The sequence below is a fragment of the Coregonus lavaretus genome (genome assembly GCF_964263955.1).
Source record: "Coregonus lavaretus genome assembly, chromosome: 2".
NCBI classification, from domain to species: domain Eukaryota; kingdom Metazoa; phylum Chordata; class Actinopteri; order Salmoniformes; family Salmonidae; genus Coregonus; species Coregonus lavaretus.
Window position 1 is genome coordinate 86,400,661 of NC_139989.1, and position 13,806 is coordinate 86,414,466.

General features: G+C 40.9%; 1 long non-coding RNA gene across 1 annotated transcript in view; it reads right to left on the bottom strand.

Moving 5' to 3' along the window:
• The window catches only part of LOC311142735, a 215,420-nt gene extending 213,652 nt beyond the window's left edge, over window positions 1–1,768 (bottom strand). The window contains exon 1 of the long non-coding RNA XR_014614373.1: window positions 1,717–1,768. This is a non-coding gene — a long non-coding RNA (uncharacterized lncRNA). The remainder of the gene's footprint in view (window positions 1–1,716) is intronic.
• Between the last annotated feature and the right edge of the window lie 12,038 nt (window positions 1,769–13,806).

The window sequence follows — 13,806 nt, forward strand, 5'->3', positions numbered from 1 at the left end:
ATATTACTATTGAAGAGGAGAATCTTCTAGATCTGAAACCAGATGTATTTTGTGTATCTGAGCATATCATTTGTTGTTTATGTTACATATTTTAATACATTGAGTGTACAACATTTTCCACAACATTTCCAACGGAGACCATCAGGTTGGTAAGTCATCATACTGTAGCTCAAACCTACTGTGATGACGACCTAACTTTATAATAGTTCGTAGCCTACCTAGCAGAATCTGCCCGTCTTTCTTTCAAAATCAACACATTTATCTGTCTTCTAATGCAGTGGTGTAAAGCACTTAAGTAAAAATACTTTAAAGTACTGCTTAGGTCGTTTTTTTGGGTATCTGTAATTTACTATTTATATTTTTAACTACTTTTACTTTTACTTCACTACATTCATAAAGAAAATTATGTACTTTTTACTCCATACATTTTCCCTGACACCCAAAAGTACTTGTTACATTCAGAAAATGGTCCAATTCGCACTTATCAACAGAACATCGCTGGTCATCCCTACTGCCTCTGATCTGGCAGACTCACTAAACACAAATGCGTTTTTTAAATGATGTCTGAGTGTTGGAATGCTACCCTGGCTATCCGTAAATGAAAATAACAAGAACATTTTGCCATCTCGTTTGCTTCATATAAGTAATTTTAATTTTAATTATTCCTACTTTACTTTAGCAATTACATTTACTTTTGATACTTAAATATATTTAAAATCAAATACTTTTAGACTTTTACTCAAGTAGTATTTTACTGGGTGACTTTCACTTTTACTTGAGTCATTTTCTATTAAGGTATCTTTACTTTTTCCACCACTGTTCTAATGTTCCATATGCGCCACAGTTTGAACAGACATTTTGTAACTGCGTAGGCTACAAAGTGACTTTCGATTTCAAATAAGGAAATAAAGTTATGACGTTCACTGGGTGAATTCGTTTTGCATTGGCCGGCTCCCCGGGTTTTGCATTGGCCGGCTCCCCGGGTGAGCAGAGTTCGCACATTTTAGACCATTCCATTGGTCCTTAAATTAAATATCCACTCACCCGTAACACCGGGCCATGCCAAACGAACAGTACCACTGTAGCAGGGCACTGAGACAGAGTTCTAAACCCAGAGGCGTTTAGACTTCAGGGAACGCTTCAAGGTGTCTCCCCTTTACAACAGTAACCAGAGGGTGGAGCTAACAGTCAGTTGCATGCCACAGCAGTAACTCATGACATTGTACCGAATCTTGCTTCAGTTTTTTTTTCTTATAGTCCTTCTTCAAGACATTTCTCTTACATTATTTTTGATAAACATATAATTTACTCTAAACCAGTTTTAGCTGTGTTTTTTTCCTCCAAAATGGGATTTACTTTAATAATTGTAAACAGGCCTACAAATCCAAAAGGTTTTAATTTGAGAATGTTCATTTGTATGCCTCAAATATTAAACTGTCTTCAAATATCTGATGATTAGTTGAATCAGGTGTGTAAATGCTGGGCAATAACAAAAGGATTGAGAAACCCTGAGATAAACATAAAACCCTATCATTTAAAAGCTCCTCCACCATCTTTACCAGACGTTTTGCTGATAACATGTGATAACACTTTGAAAACTGCTGTCTGTCTGCAACTAAGCTCAAGTAGCAGTTCTACTAACTAGTAATATCTCATTCCAGGTATTCATTCTCTCACTCTGTCCATTAGAATAGATTATTATTCAGAAATACTCACTTTATTTTTTTGTTCTCTCCATATAGCGTTTTCTGCTCTGTCGTCTCAAAATGGATCCTGTACAAAAGAACAACTTTACTTTCTGTTTCAGCTCAACTGTCTCCCCATCCTGATAATAAAGTGTTTTATTGGTATCTTCCACTAGATGGCAGTAAACACCTGCTGTAACTAGACTACGACTATGTGTTCGGTTTCATACATGCAGTTTCCCAGAGGAGGAGTGCTGATCTAGGATCAGGGCCCCCCTGTCCATCTAATCTGTTTCATTTTGATCTAAAAGGAAAAACTGATCCCAGATCAGTACTCCTACTCTATGAATACTGTCACAGGTGACTCCTCAAGATGAGGCTCATGATATATAAGTTATATTCTTTAAGAGTCAATTAATATCATTAATTGAACTGCTTTGCCATGAACAGATCTGTGACGTCTTAACTTAAAGGTACTATATATACTTTATGGTCATTTTAATGGGGTTGTGTAAAGGATTTTTTGAGTACATCATAAAGAAAAAAGGGGAATTCCTCTGAAAATCAGGAACACCATTCTTCCTCCTGCCCCACCTATTGTCCCTGTATGAATATTAGTTGGCATCTAATTGAAGAACATACTGCTTTATAGATCCCAGCCTGACAAACAATTGTTTGGGCCTTACTTTGAGCACTTGCACTGTGCCTCCATTGAGTCTCCATGTGTCAAGCAGTACAGAGAAACGCCCTCTAGATGACAGCAGAGGCCTGGTCTTGGATCTACCCTGTCTAACCACCAGTTTAGTGACCTTGTTCCATCAATATGTCCATACTACTTCACAACCGATTTGAGGCCTTGACCAGCAATGTCCCATTGGGCTCAACCAAGCAGAGAGTGAGGTTCTAGAAAGAGGACTGACTTTCATACCAACTCCTAAACAGGAGGACTGTGGAGAGCCCTGGAGGGATCTACACTTCTATCATAGAAGATTGAAGTTATTAGATCATTTTGATTATGAAACAGATTTTCCTCATATACTATTTCCAAACCCCTCACATTGGGAACCTCAGTTGGAGTCAGTGTCAGAAACTATACAGACTGTTATACGTAGGGAGGTGGCTTCCTTTTCACAATTCAGAACCAGACCTGTATATCAGCTTAACCTTACACATTTTTCAAAAAATCAAGCTCTAGAAACATTGAACAGCAATCAGAATATAGTGATTAAACCAGCAGATAAGGGGGCTCAGATTGTTGTAATGGATAAAATGAATATCTTCTTGAAGCCAATAGACAATAGGATAATGGTAAACACTATGTTCCATTGTCCCACTCAACACAACCGGAAAACACAAAGATGAATCCAGGAGATAGTGAGTAAACTATATGAGGATCAGTACATTACAGATAAACAGATGGTCTATCTTTTTGGGGCAGATTCTCCAAGGCCTAGGCAGTTTTACTTACTGCCTAAAATACATATCTCCTGAGACGTTGGCGGTTCCCTACGGCTGACCAATAGTAAGTGATTGTGTCTCAGAATCTTCCTGTATTGCTGATTATATTGACTTTTATATCAACCCTCTATCCCAGAAACACCCCAGGTATGTTAAGGATAGTTATGAATGCAGGGTTTATTACTATTGTAATACTCTTTTTATTAACTTAGCTACTGACTTGTTCTATTGTTGTTGTCAAGAGGTTAACCTGCTAGTCAGCATTTCATTGCACTGTTAACTCCATGTATATGACAAATAAATCAACTTGAACTTAGAAGGGAATGGGGAGGACAGCCAGAAAGGGAGGGGAAAAGATGGCCAGCTAAATTACAGTATGTGTCCTCAAATGTTCTGTCATCTAAACATCTCACATTAGCTGGAAGAACTGACAAATGAAATGAATCATAGAGGTCTTATAACTTATTCCATTCTACAGGTCCATTGTTTTGTCTCATGTCTCTTTATATTCATATACCCTGGGGACCATGTAGCACATAGTGTTTAACATTATCCTATTGTCCATTGGTTTCAAGAAGATATTCACTTTATCCATTGCAACAATCTGAGCCCCCTTATCTGCTGGTTTAATTACCATATTCTGATTGCTGTTCAATGTTTTTAGTTGATTTGTAAGGTTAAACGGATGTACAGGTCTGGTTCTGAATTGTGAAAAGGAGGCCACATCCCAACCTATAAGAGTCTGTATAGTTTATGATAAACTGGGTTATTATTTTTACATTGTTTAGCTGATATTGGGATGTAATAATATGTGTACTTAGAGGGGGGAGGGGCTTACCTCATTTGTCTGAGTCTGAAGATTCCCTGTGTCTACATTGATTGGTTGGGGTGTATTGGTGGCCCTGATAAGAGCCTAATTGTCTTAACTTCCTACATAGACAATGGACAATATCATTGAGGACTACTTCCAGCGTGGATTCACCAACAACGAAATGTTATTATTGGAGGAATCACTCAACATAACAATACGTCTTCAGACAGAAATAGTTCTAAGTAGGAATCATCTCTGGTGGGTTAAAAAAACAGAACAGATGAAGCAGAGGTGCTCTCCTTCAGACACCAGCAGCTTCAAACATCAGGTCGACAACATGGCTACCGCTGGACACACCAGAAATGTTGGATGGCCGGAATAGTTACCGACAGGGAAACTGTCCGTCAACTTCTGTGCCTTCAGGATGGTCAGGGTGTCAACCTGCGAGCAAGAAACCGCCTGAGAAACCACCTTATGTTTGGCATGTGGGTGGTTACGACAAGTTAAAACCTAATGGAATATGTACCAGTGGAAGCATCGACGGGTTTTCACCTAAAAGGATATGGCTAGAAGGCTACGAGACAAACAATGACAAACAATGACCCTGGGGTCGTCTCTGGGTCGTCTCTGGGTCATCTCTGGGTATTTCATGGACGCTGTGAATGACAGAAACGGATACAGCTATAGATTGAGGCTTGATCATGGAACTGAAAACACCCATATTGCAGAGAATCAAAAATGTCTGCGTCACTCTGTGGATGAGGCTGGAACAGACTGCGTCACTTTGGGCCCCAACACTGAAAATCAAAGAATTGAGCGTTGGTGGCTCACTCTGAGAAGTCAATGTTGAGAGTTTTGGATGGACTATTTTTGACTAGCTCAGAGGAGATGGACACTCTGCAGAATCTCTCCTGGACAAATCTCTAATCCAGTTTTGTTTCCAAAACACAATACAGGTAATATCATCTCTCAGTTAGTTCAGTAGTCTGGTTCATATAGTTAGTTCAGTAGTCTGGTTCATATAGTTAGTTCAGTAGTCTGGTTCATATAGTTAGTTCAGTAGTCTGGTTCATATAGTTAGTTCAGTAGTCTGGTTCATATAGTTAGTTCAGTAGTCTGGTTCATATAGTTAGTTCAGTAGTCTGGTTCATATAGTTAGTTCAGTAGTCTGGTTCATATAGTTAGTTCAGTAGTCTGGTTCATATAGTTAGTTCAGTAGTCTGGTTCATATAGTTAGTTCAGTAGTCTGGTTCATATAGTTAGTTCAGTAGTCTGGTTCATATAGTTAGTTCAGTAGTCTGGTTCATATAGTTAGTTCAGTAGTTTGGTTCATATAGGTAGTTCAGTAGTCTGGACTCAGTCAGCATGTCATTGTACCGTGTGTGTTCCAGTTAAAACTATCATTGTATATATCATGGCCACAATGTCCTGTTAAATACCACAACAGACACAATGTCCTGTTAAATACCACAACAGACACAATGTCCTGTTAAATACCACAACGGACATAATGTCCTGTTAAATACCACAACAGACACAATGTCCTGTTAAATACCACAACAGACACAATGTCCTGTTAAATACCACAACAGACACAATGTCCTGTTAAATACCACAACAGACACAATGTCCTGTTAAATACCACAACAGACATAATGTCCTGTTAAATACCACAACAGACACAATGTCCTGTTAAATACCACAACAGACATAATGTCCTGTTAAATACCACAACAGACATAATGTCCTGTTAAATACCACAACAGACACAATGTCCTGTTAAATACCACAACAGACACAATGTCCTGTTAAATACCACAACAGACACAATGTACTGTTAAATACCACAACAGACACAATGTCCTGTTAAATACCACAACAGACATAATGTCCTGTTAAATAACACAACAGACACAATGTCCTGTTAAATACCACAACAGACACAATGTCCTGTTAAATACAAACAACAGACACAATGTCCTGTTAAATACCACAACAGACACAATGTCCTGTTAAATACCACAACAGACACAATGTCCTGTTAAATACCACAACAGCCACAATGTCCTGTTAAATACCACAACAGACATAATGTCCTGTTAAATACCACAACAGACACAATGTCCTGTTAAATACCACAACAGACACAATGTCCTGTTAAATACCACAACAGCCACAATGTCCTGTTAAATACCACAACAGACACAATGTCCTGTTAAATACCACAACAGACACAATGTCCTGTTAAATACCACAACAGCCACAATGTCCTGTTAAATACCACAACAGACATAATGTCCTGTTAAATACCACAACAGACATAATGTCCTGTTAAATACCACAACAGACATAATGTCCTGTTAAATACCACAACAGACACAATGTCCTGTTAAATACCACAACAGACAGAACTGTATGTCCTCACATTTAGTTTATGACCCTGAAGGAGATCCTTTCTTCAATAAAAGGGACAAACTCTGGGTGAGATGGTAATCGATGGGAAAGGAGGACTAATGTACATCTATTATGGAAATCATTTGCAACCCTCTCTATTGTGTTTAGTATCAAAGCAACCTTATTGTTGTGATTCAATCAAAAACAACCATTTTAAAACAACCATTTTGTACAAACATGGTAATAACATTGCATTGTTTAAAGACCAACTATCTCAAACTCACATAGACATTTCTTTGTATGCATTTTTTCAGAGGCCATGCCCCCAGGGGTGAAATTTATGATGGCTCCATATCTAAATCTGACCAGGAAACATAAAACTACCTCTGTACCAACAGAGGTATTATCCAAATTGGTTCAACCATTGAATACAGGTGAACACATTATTCATCCAAAGACAAGAACTAGGTGAGACACTCTCTCCCTACTACTCAATGTCCATCACCCACACTTTACTCTCTAGAATCTTGTTCATCTCAGATCTAAAGTCTGGGTAGTTGTCATAGTATATTGAAAACTTTAGCGCAGAACTGCAGGTACGCACTAGTTGTCTTCACTGGAAGCCTTGGATCTCTGTAAAGCTGACTGCGATTGTCTTCGCCAAACAACAGATCAGACACGGAGGAACTGACACGGCCTCTGTGAATCTGCTTATCTTAGATATGTCATCATACATCGCTGGATGTCATTTTCCTGTGCTGTCATGGTAGTTGGAAAAACCATGGACTTCTGCACTTGTCTTCCTGTTGGCTGTAGGTCTTCGTAAGCATCAAAGATTCCTGTCATCTCCTGTTTCAATGGAGAGAGTAGTTGCCCTCTGCTCTATGACGTATGCTGGCTCTAGAATCAGAGTTTAGTACAACAACTCCTGTAGAATCTCTTCCAGGTCGTCTGCTTTTGCCTTCTTTGGACAGCTGTGAGTATCCAGGATTTCTGTTACACTGCTATACTGCTGTAATCTGACCGACAGACCTCCAAGGTCAGGAGCTCCCCTTCAGTTATGTACTTCAAGACGTTATCCACAAGATCAGAACTCACTGCTCCAAAAGCTGCTTGTTCCAATATTGTTGGAGCTATCTTCACAGGTAGGTATCTCTCCTTTCTCCATCCTACTGTAATAATGCGGCCTACACTTTGCCACTCCGTATTGTCTGAGGTTCTCCCAAGAGGTAACGTGTCCTCCAGCCTGAGGTCTTCTATCCTGGCCGTATTGTCTGAGGTTCTCTCAAGAGGTAACGTGTCCTCCAGCCTGAGGTCTTCTATCCTGGCCGTATTGTCTGAGGTTCTCCCAAGAGGTAACGTGTCCTCCAGCCTGAGGTCTTCTATCCTGGCCGTATTGTCTGAGGTTCTCCCAAGAGGTAACGTGTCCTCCAGCCTGAGGTCTTCTATCCTGGCCGTATTGTCTGAGGTTCTCCCAAGAGGTAACATGTCCTCCAGCCTGACGTCTACTATCCCTGGATGTTCTCCACTGCCAACTGTGACAATATTGCTCTCATCCATAAGACTGACATACATTATAGATTGCATATCCTCTGTATATAATAAGTCTGTGCTTGCTCCTGCAAAAGCCTTCTCCACAATGCCAGTGTTTTGGGTCACCTGCTCAGGGGGTGAAGAGTCAGGGCTTGTAACAGCAGAATGCTTATATGAGTATCTGGGAGGGCTTGTAACAGCAGAATGCTTATATGAGTATCTGGGAGGTCTTGTAACAGCAGAGTACTTATATGAGAATGTGGGAGGTCTTGTAACAGCAGAGTACTTATACGAGAATGTGGGAGGTCTTGTAACAGCAGAGTACTTATATGAGTATCTGGGAGGTCTTGTAAAAGCAGAGTACTTATATGAGAATGTGGGAGGGCTTCTAACAGCAGAGTACTTATATGAGTATCTGGGAGGTCTTGTAACAGCAGAATGCTTATATGAGTATCTGGGAGGGCTTGTAACAGCAGAACGCTTATATGAGTATCTGGGAGGTCTTGTAACAGCAGAACACTTATATGAGTATCTGGGAGGTCTTGTAACAGCAGAATGCTTATATGAGTATCTGGGAGGTCTTGTAACAGCAGAATGCTTATATGAGTATCTGGGAGGGCTTGTAACAGCAGAATGCTTATATGAGTATCTGCGAGGTCTTGTAACAGCAGAATGCTTATATATGAGAATGTGGGAGGGCTTGTAACAGCAGAATGCTTATATGAGTATCTGGGAGGTCTTGAGAACCTGGAGAGTGTTTCATTGTCATCAGCAGCAACATTTGCTTCTTCCCTTCCATTAGTTCCATTTGCCTCTTACCTTCCTTGTGATGTCAGGTAGAACCTCATTATATTAAACTTTGGGCTTCATATAATTGTCCAACTGTGATGCTGTCATCAATTGAATAGTTCTTAGTAATCTGTCAGATCCACATCAAAGTCTTCGATTTTTCCATGATCATTTTCTCCATTTGGAAAATATAAATTATGTGCCATTTATTTGAGTTCTTTCCCCTGTCCTTGGGGACATCAACTTTGCGGGTGCCCCCACCTCGCCTGGCTCTGACTTGACAAAGGTTATGTTCTTCCTCTGATTGATGAGCCCCCCCACCTACATGTCTCTGTTGTTCATCTGAGCATGTCTTGATTTTGTCTCTCCACTTGAGTTCTCTTCCTGTGACGATTGATCTGTTGACTGATGGCTCTGCTTTGCCTTTAACTTGAATTTGAATCTGTCAATCAGTTTAGATTTTCGTTTGGCAAGGCTTTTAGTCTTCTGCCTGCAGTATGTGAGAATGGCAAGGCGATCCCCGTAGGACGGTTGGTAGGCGCTTAGCTGGTCATCACTCGTGAGTGGAAGCACACTTTCATCACTCTAATGCAGGGAAGAAAATCTAAATAATATATTTTCCATTGACATAAAACATCAATAGTTGTTCATAACCATAATTTACTTCAAGTGGGGAGTTATTACAAAATATATGTAATTTGACCCAGTGGAAATGTATTGAATAAACAGCTTGATTCCTGGGAAAACAACACTATCTTGATCAATCTTCACTTTTGCACCTTCTCTTTCTCCATCTCTCTTATAGACTCCTCCGGAACTTTCCTGCCTCGTAGGAAACTATAAAAGTCATCCATCCTGTACACACACATTTGACATGTACACTTGAACTGATGATTTCTTTAATGATCCAATGATAGCATATCGTTACCTTAACAACCTTTCTCTACAGTCCAATACATTGAATCCAACACACAGCAAACCACTCCATACCAGAGTTACAATTTCAAGGTGCATAAAGATGGACGAATTCAGATATGACGTCATTGTTTTTACTACTGGTCCACAGAGTTCTTAAACTACGGTGTGCAACATGGTTCAGTGCACCAGTAAATCAGCACAATCTACTTTTTAAAATGTATTTAACTCGGCAAGTCAGTTAAGAACAAATCCTTATTTACAATGATGGCCTACCCCGGCCAAACCCTCCCCTAACCTGGACAACGCTGTGCGCCGCCCTATGGGACTCCCGATCACGATACAGCCAGGGATTGAACCCGGGTCTATAAGTATACCTCTAGCACTGCAATACAGTACCTTAAACCGCTGCGCCACTCAGTCCACCAACTTGGAGCTAAAGGAGTGGGGATGGGTCAAACCTGCTGAGAGTGGGGAGGGAGGGAGGGAGGGAGGGAGGGAGGGAGGGAGGGAGGGAGGGAGGGAGGGAGGGAGGGAGGGAGGGAGGGAGGGAGGGAGGGAGGGAGGGAGGGAGGGAGGGGGGATGGGTAACACCTGCTGAGAGGGGGGAGGGAGGGAGGGAGGGAGGGAGGTGGAACAGACAAGACGATCATAGACTTCTAATAAGCTAGCATTAGTGCTCAGCATCCTGAAGCTATTGGGTGTCAGTCAGCGTTATTTAACTGTATATTTAGTGAAAGTGCAATTTCTTCCATTTGAAGGGAAACACTTGTGTGTTTCTTATGTTAAAAGTAAATGGTGTAAGACAGGAAATAACTTCTAACACAGTTGACCTGCATTCCATTCTACATCCATAGCTTTATATTTAGTCTTCATCTACACATAGGAAACCTTTTATGCATATTTCAACTGAGCAGAATCACATTCCGTTCTATATTTATTTCATTTCATTATCTACATTTACATTTAAGTCATTTAGCAGACGCTCTTATCCAGAGCGACATACAAATTGGTGCATTCACCTTATTGCCAGTGGGATAACCACTTTACAATATGTTTTTTTTTTTTTTTTTGGGGGGGCTGGGGTAACGGGGGGGGGGGGGGGGGGGGGGGGGTAGAAGGATTACTTATCCTATCCCAGGTGTTCCTTAAAGAGGTGGGGTTTCAAATGTCTCCGGAAGGTGGTGAGTGACTCCGCTGTCCTGGCATCGTGAGGGAGCTTGTTCCACCATTGGGGTGCAGTTTTGACTGGGCGGAGCGGGAACTGTGCTTCCGCAGAGGTAGGGGGGCCAGCAGGCCAGAGGTGGATGAACGCAATGCCCTCGTTTGGGTGTAGGGACTGATCAGACCCTGAAGCCTGTCTTATACAATTTATTTTTAACATAAGAAAAAAAAAAAAAAAACACACACGTGTTTGCCTTCAAATGGAAGAAATTGCACTTTTAAGATTTGGAGAGAGCAGAAAAATTCGGAAGGTAATCAGGGCAACCCGCAGTGATTCACATTTGACAGGGAGGAACAGTGTTCGTTTTCATATGAGAGAAGCTTGATTTACTCGTGTCTGTTTGGGAATTTTTCTGCAATAATATGCTCAGTCCAAAACTTTGCGCAGCCCACAGACTGAAGCGCCTGCCTCAGATAAGATCCTTGCACGTCTACGATCTCTAGGTAGAGGGAACCCTTGTCATGTGACATCGGCACCTTAGCTTTCACAGAGAAGTCTCCCCCGCCGCATCAGTATAGAAAGGGTCCCTAACAAACTGCATCACCACACATGCAGCTAACAAAAACATATGGAAATGTCTGCTCTACCCAAAATTACAACCAAATAATTGCAGCACTACCGCAAAAATGGAAGAGGAAAGTGGAAGGGGGGAAAAGTAAGGTACTTGTCTGTCGGCCTTGCATTAAAGAACATAATTGGTTAAAGAAAACTGTGATAAATAAAAAAGTATACCAGTTTCATGTAAGGACCAAAGGATTGACAGCCGTCCCATATAGATTGCAAAATAGTTGGGAAGAGATTTTTGACGTACCGATCCCATGGCATAGTGTTTATGAACTGATACGCCAAACAACTCCGGATTCAACATTTAAATTATATTATCAATTCACAATCTGTAGAAACAATGAGAATAGAAAGGTTCAGAACTTTTGTAAAACATCACAGTACAGTTGAAACATATATGGCAAATAGAAATCCAATATGGATGGTGTTAAGAGATAGATGGGTGGTGTTGAATGGAGTTTAAGGATGGGACTAATAACAACTAACAACAAGCAATAACAACAAGATAACTAATAATGTAAGCATACTGTGTCCATAATAAGTATATAGGTTGTATGTTGGGAGCTTTTGGGAAAGAGCACCGTTAGAAAGATATGGCATATAGAAGCAAACCGGATGGACATCATGAAAATGATCGGAGAGGTTGAGAGTAGAAGAAGTTCAGGAGAAAAAACAAACAAAATAAAATTATTGTAAAATTGACTGTGTCCATAAAATTTATATAGTATGTATAAGCTGGAAGTAGAGGCCTAAGCGTTGTTGTTCACTAGTTTATTCCAATTAGGGAAGATGTGATGGGGTTGGAAAGTAATAAAGGGAAATATATTTCTAAAAAGGATGTGTATGTGTATGTACAATGGGGAGAACAAGTATTTGATACACTGCCGATTTTGCAGGTTTTCCTACTTACAAAGCATGTAGAGGTCTGTAATTTTTTATCATAGGTACACTTCAACTGTGAGAGACAGAATCTAAAACAAAAATCCAGAAAATCACATTGTATGATTTTTAAGTAATTAATTTGCATTATATTGCATGACATAAGTATTTGATCACCTACCAACCAGTAAGAATTCCGGCTCTCACAGACCTGTTAGTTTTTCATTAAGAAGCCCTCCTGTTCTCCACTCATTACCTGTATTAACTGCACCTGTTTGAACTCGTTACCTATATAAAAGACACCTGTCCACACGCTCAATCAAACAAACTCCAACCTCTCCACAATGGCCAAGACCAGAGAGCTGTGTAAGGACATCAGGGATAAAATTGTAGACCTGCACAAGGCTGGGAAGGGCTACAGGACAATAGGCAAGCAGCTTGGTGAGAAGGCAACAACTGTTGGTGCAATTATTAGAAAATGGAAGAAGTTCAAGATGACGGTCAGTCACCCTCGGTCTGGGGCTCCATGCAAGATCTCACCTCGTGGGGCATCAATGATCATGAGGAAGGTGAGGGATCAGCCCAGAACTACACAGCAGGACCTGGTCAATGACCTGAAGAAAGCTGGGACCACAGTCTCAAAGAAAACCATTAGTGACACACTACGCCGTCATGGATTACAATCCTGCAGTGCACGCAAGGTCCCCCTGCTCAAGCCAGCGCATGTCCAGGCCTGTCTGAAGTTTGCCAATGACCATCTGGATGATCCAGAGGAGGAATGGGAGAAGGTCATGTGGTCTGATGAGACAAAAATAGAGCTTTTTGGTCTAAACTCCACTCGCCGTGTTTGGAGGAAGAAGAAGGATGAGTACAACCCCAAGAACACCATCCCAACCGTGAAGCATGGAGGTGGAAACATCATTCTTTGGGGATGCTTTTCTGCAAAGGGGACAGGATGACTGCACCGTATTGAGGGGAGGATGGATGGGGCCATGTATCGCGAGATCTTGGCCAACAACCTCCTTCCCTCAGTAAGAGCATTGAAGATGGGTCGTGGCTGGGTCTTCCAGCATGACAACAACCCGAAACACACAGCCAGGGCAACTAAGGAGTGGCTCCGTAAGAAGCATCTCAAGGTCCTGGAGTGGCCTAGCCAGTCTCCAGACCTGAACCCACTAGAACATTTTTGGAGGGAGCTGAAAGTCCGTATTGCCCAGCGAAAGCCCCGAAACCTGAAGGATCTGGAGAAGGTCTGTATGGAGAAGTGGGCCAAAATCCCTGCTGCAGTGTGTGCAAACCTGGTCAAGACCTACAGGAAATGTATGATCTCTGTAATTGCAAACAAAGGTTTCTGTACCAAATATTAAGTTCTGCTTTTCTGATGTATCAAATACTTATGTCATGCAATAAAATGCAAATTAATTACTTAAAAATCATACAATTTGATTTTCTGGATTTTTGTTTTAGATTCAGTCTCTCACAGTTGAAGTGTACCTATGATAACAATTACAGACCTCTACATGCTTTGTAAGTAGGAAAACCTGCAAAATCGG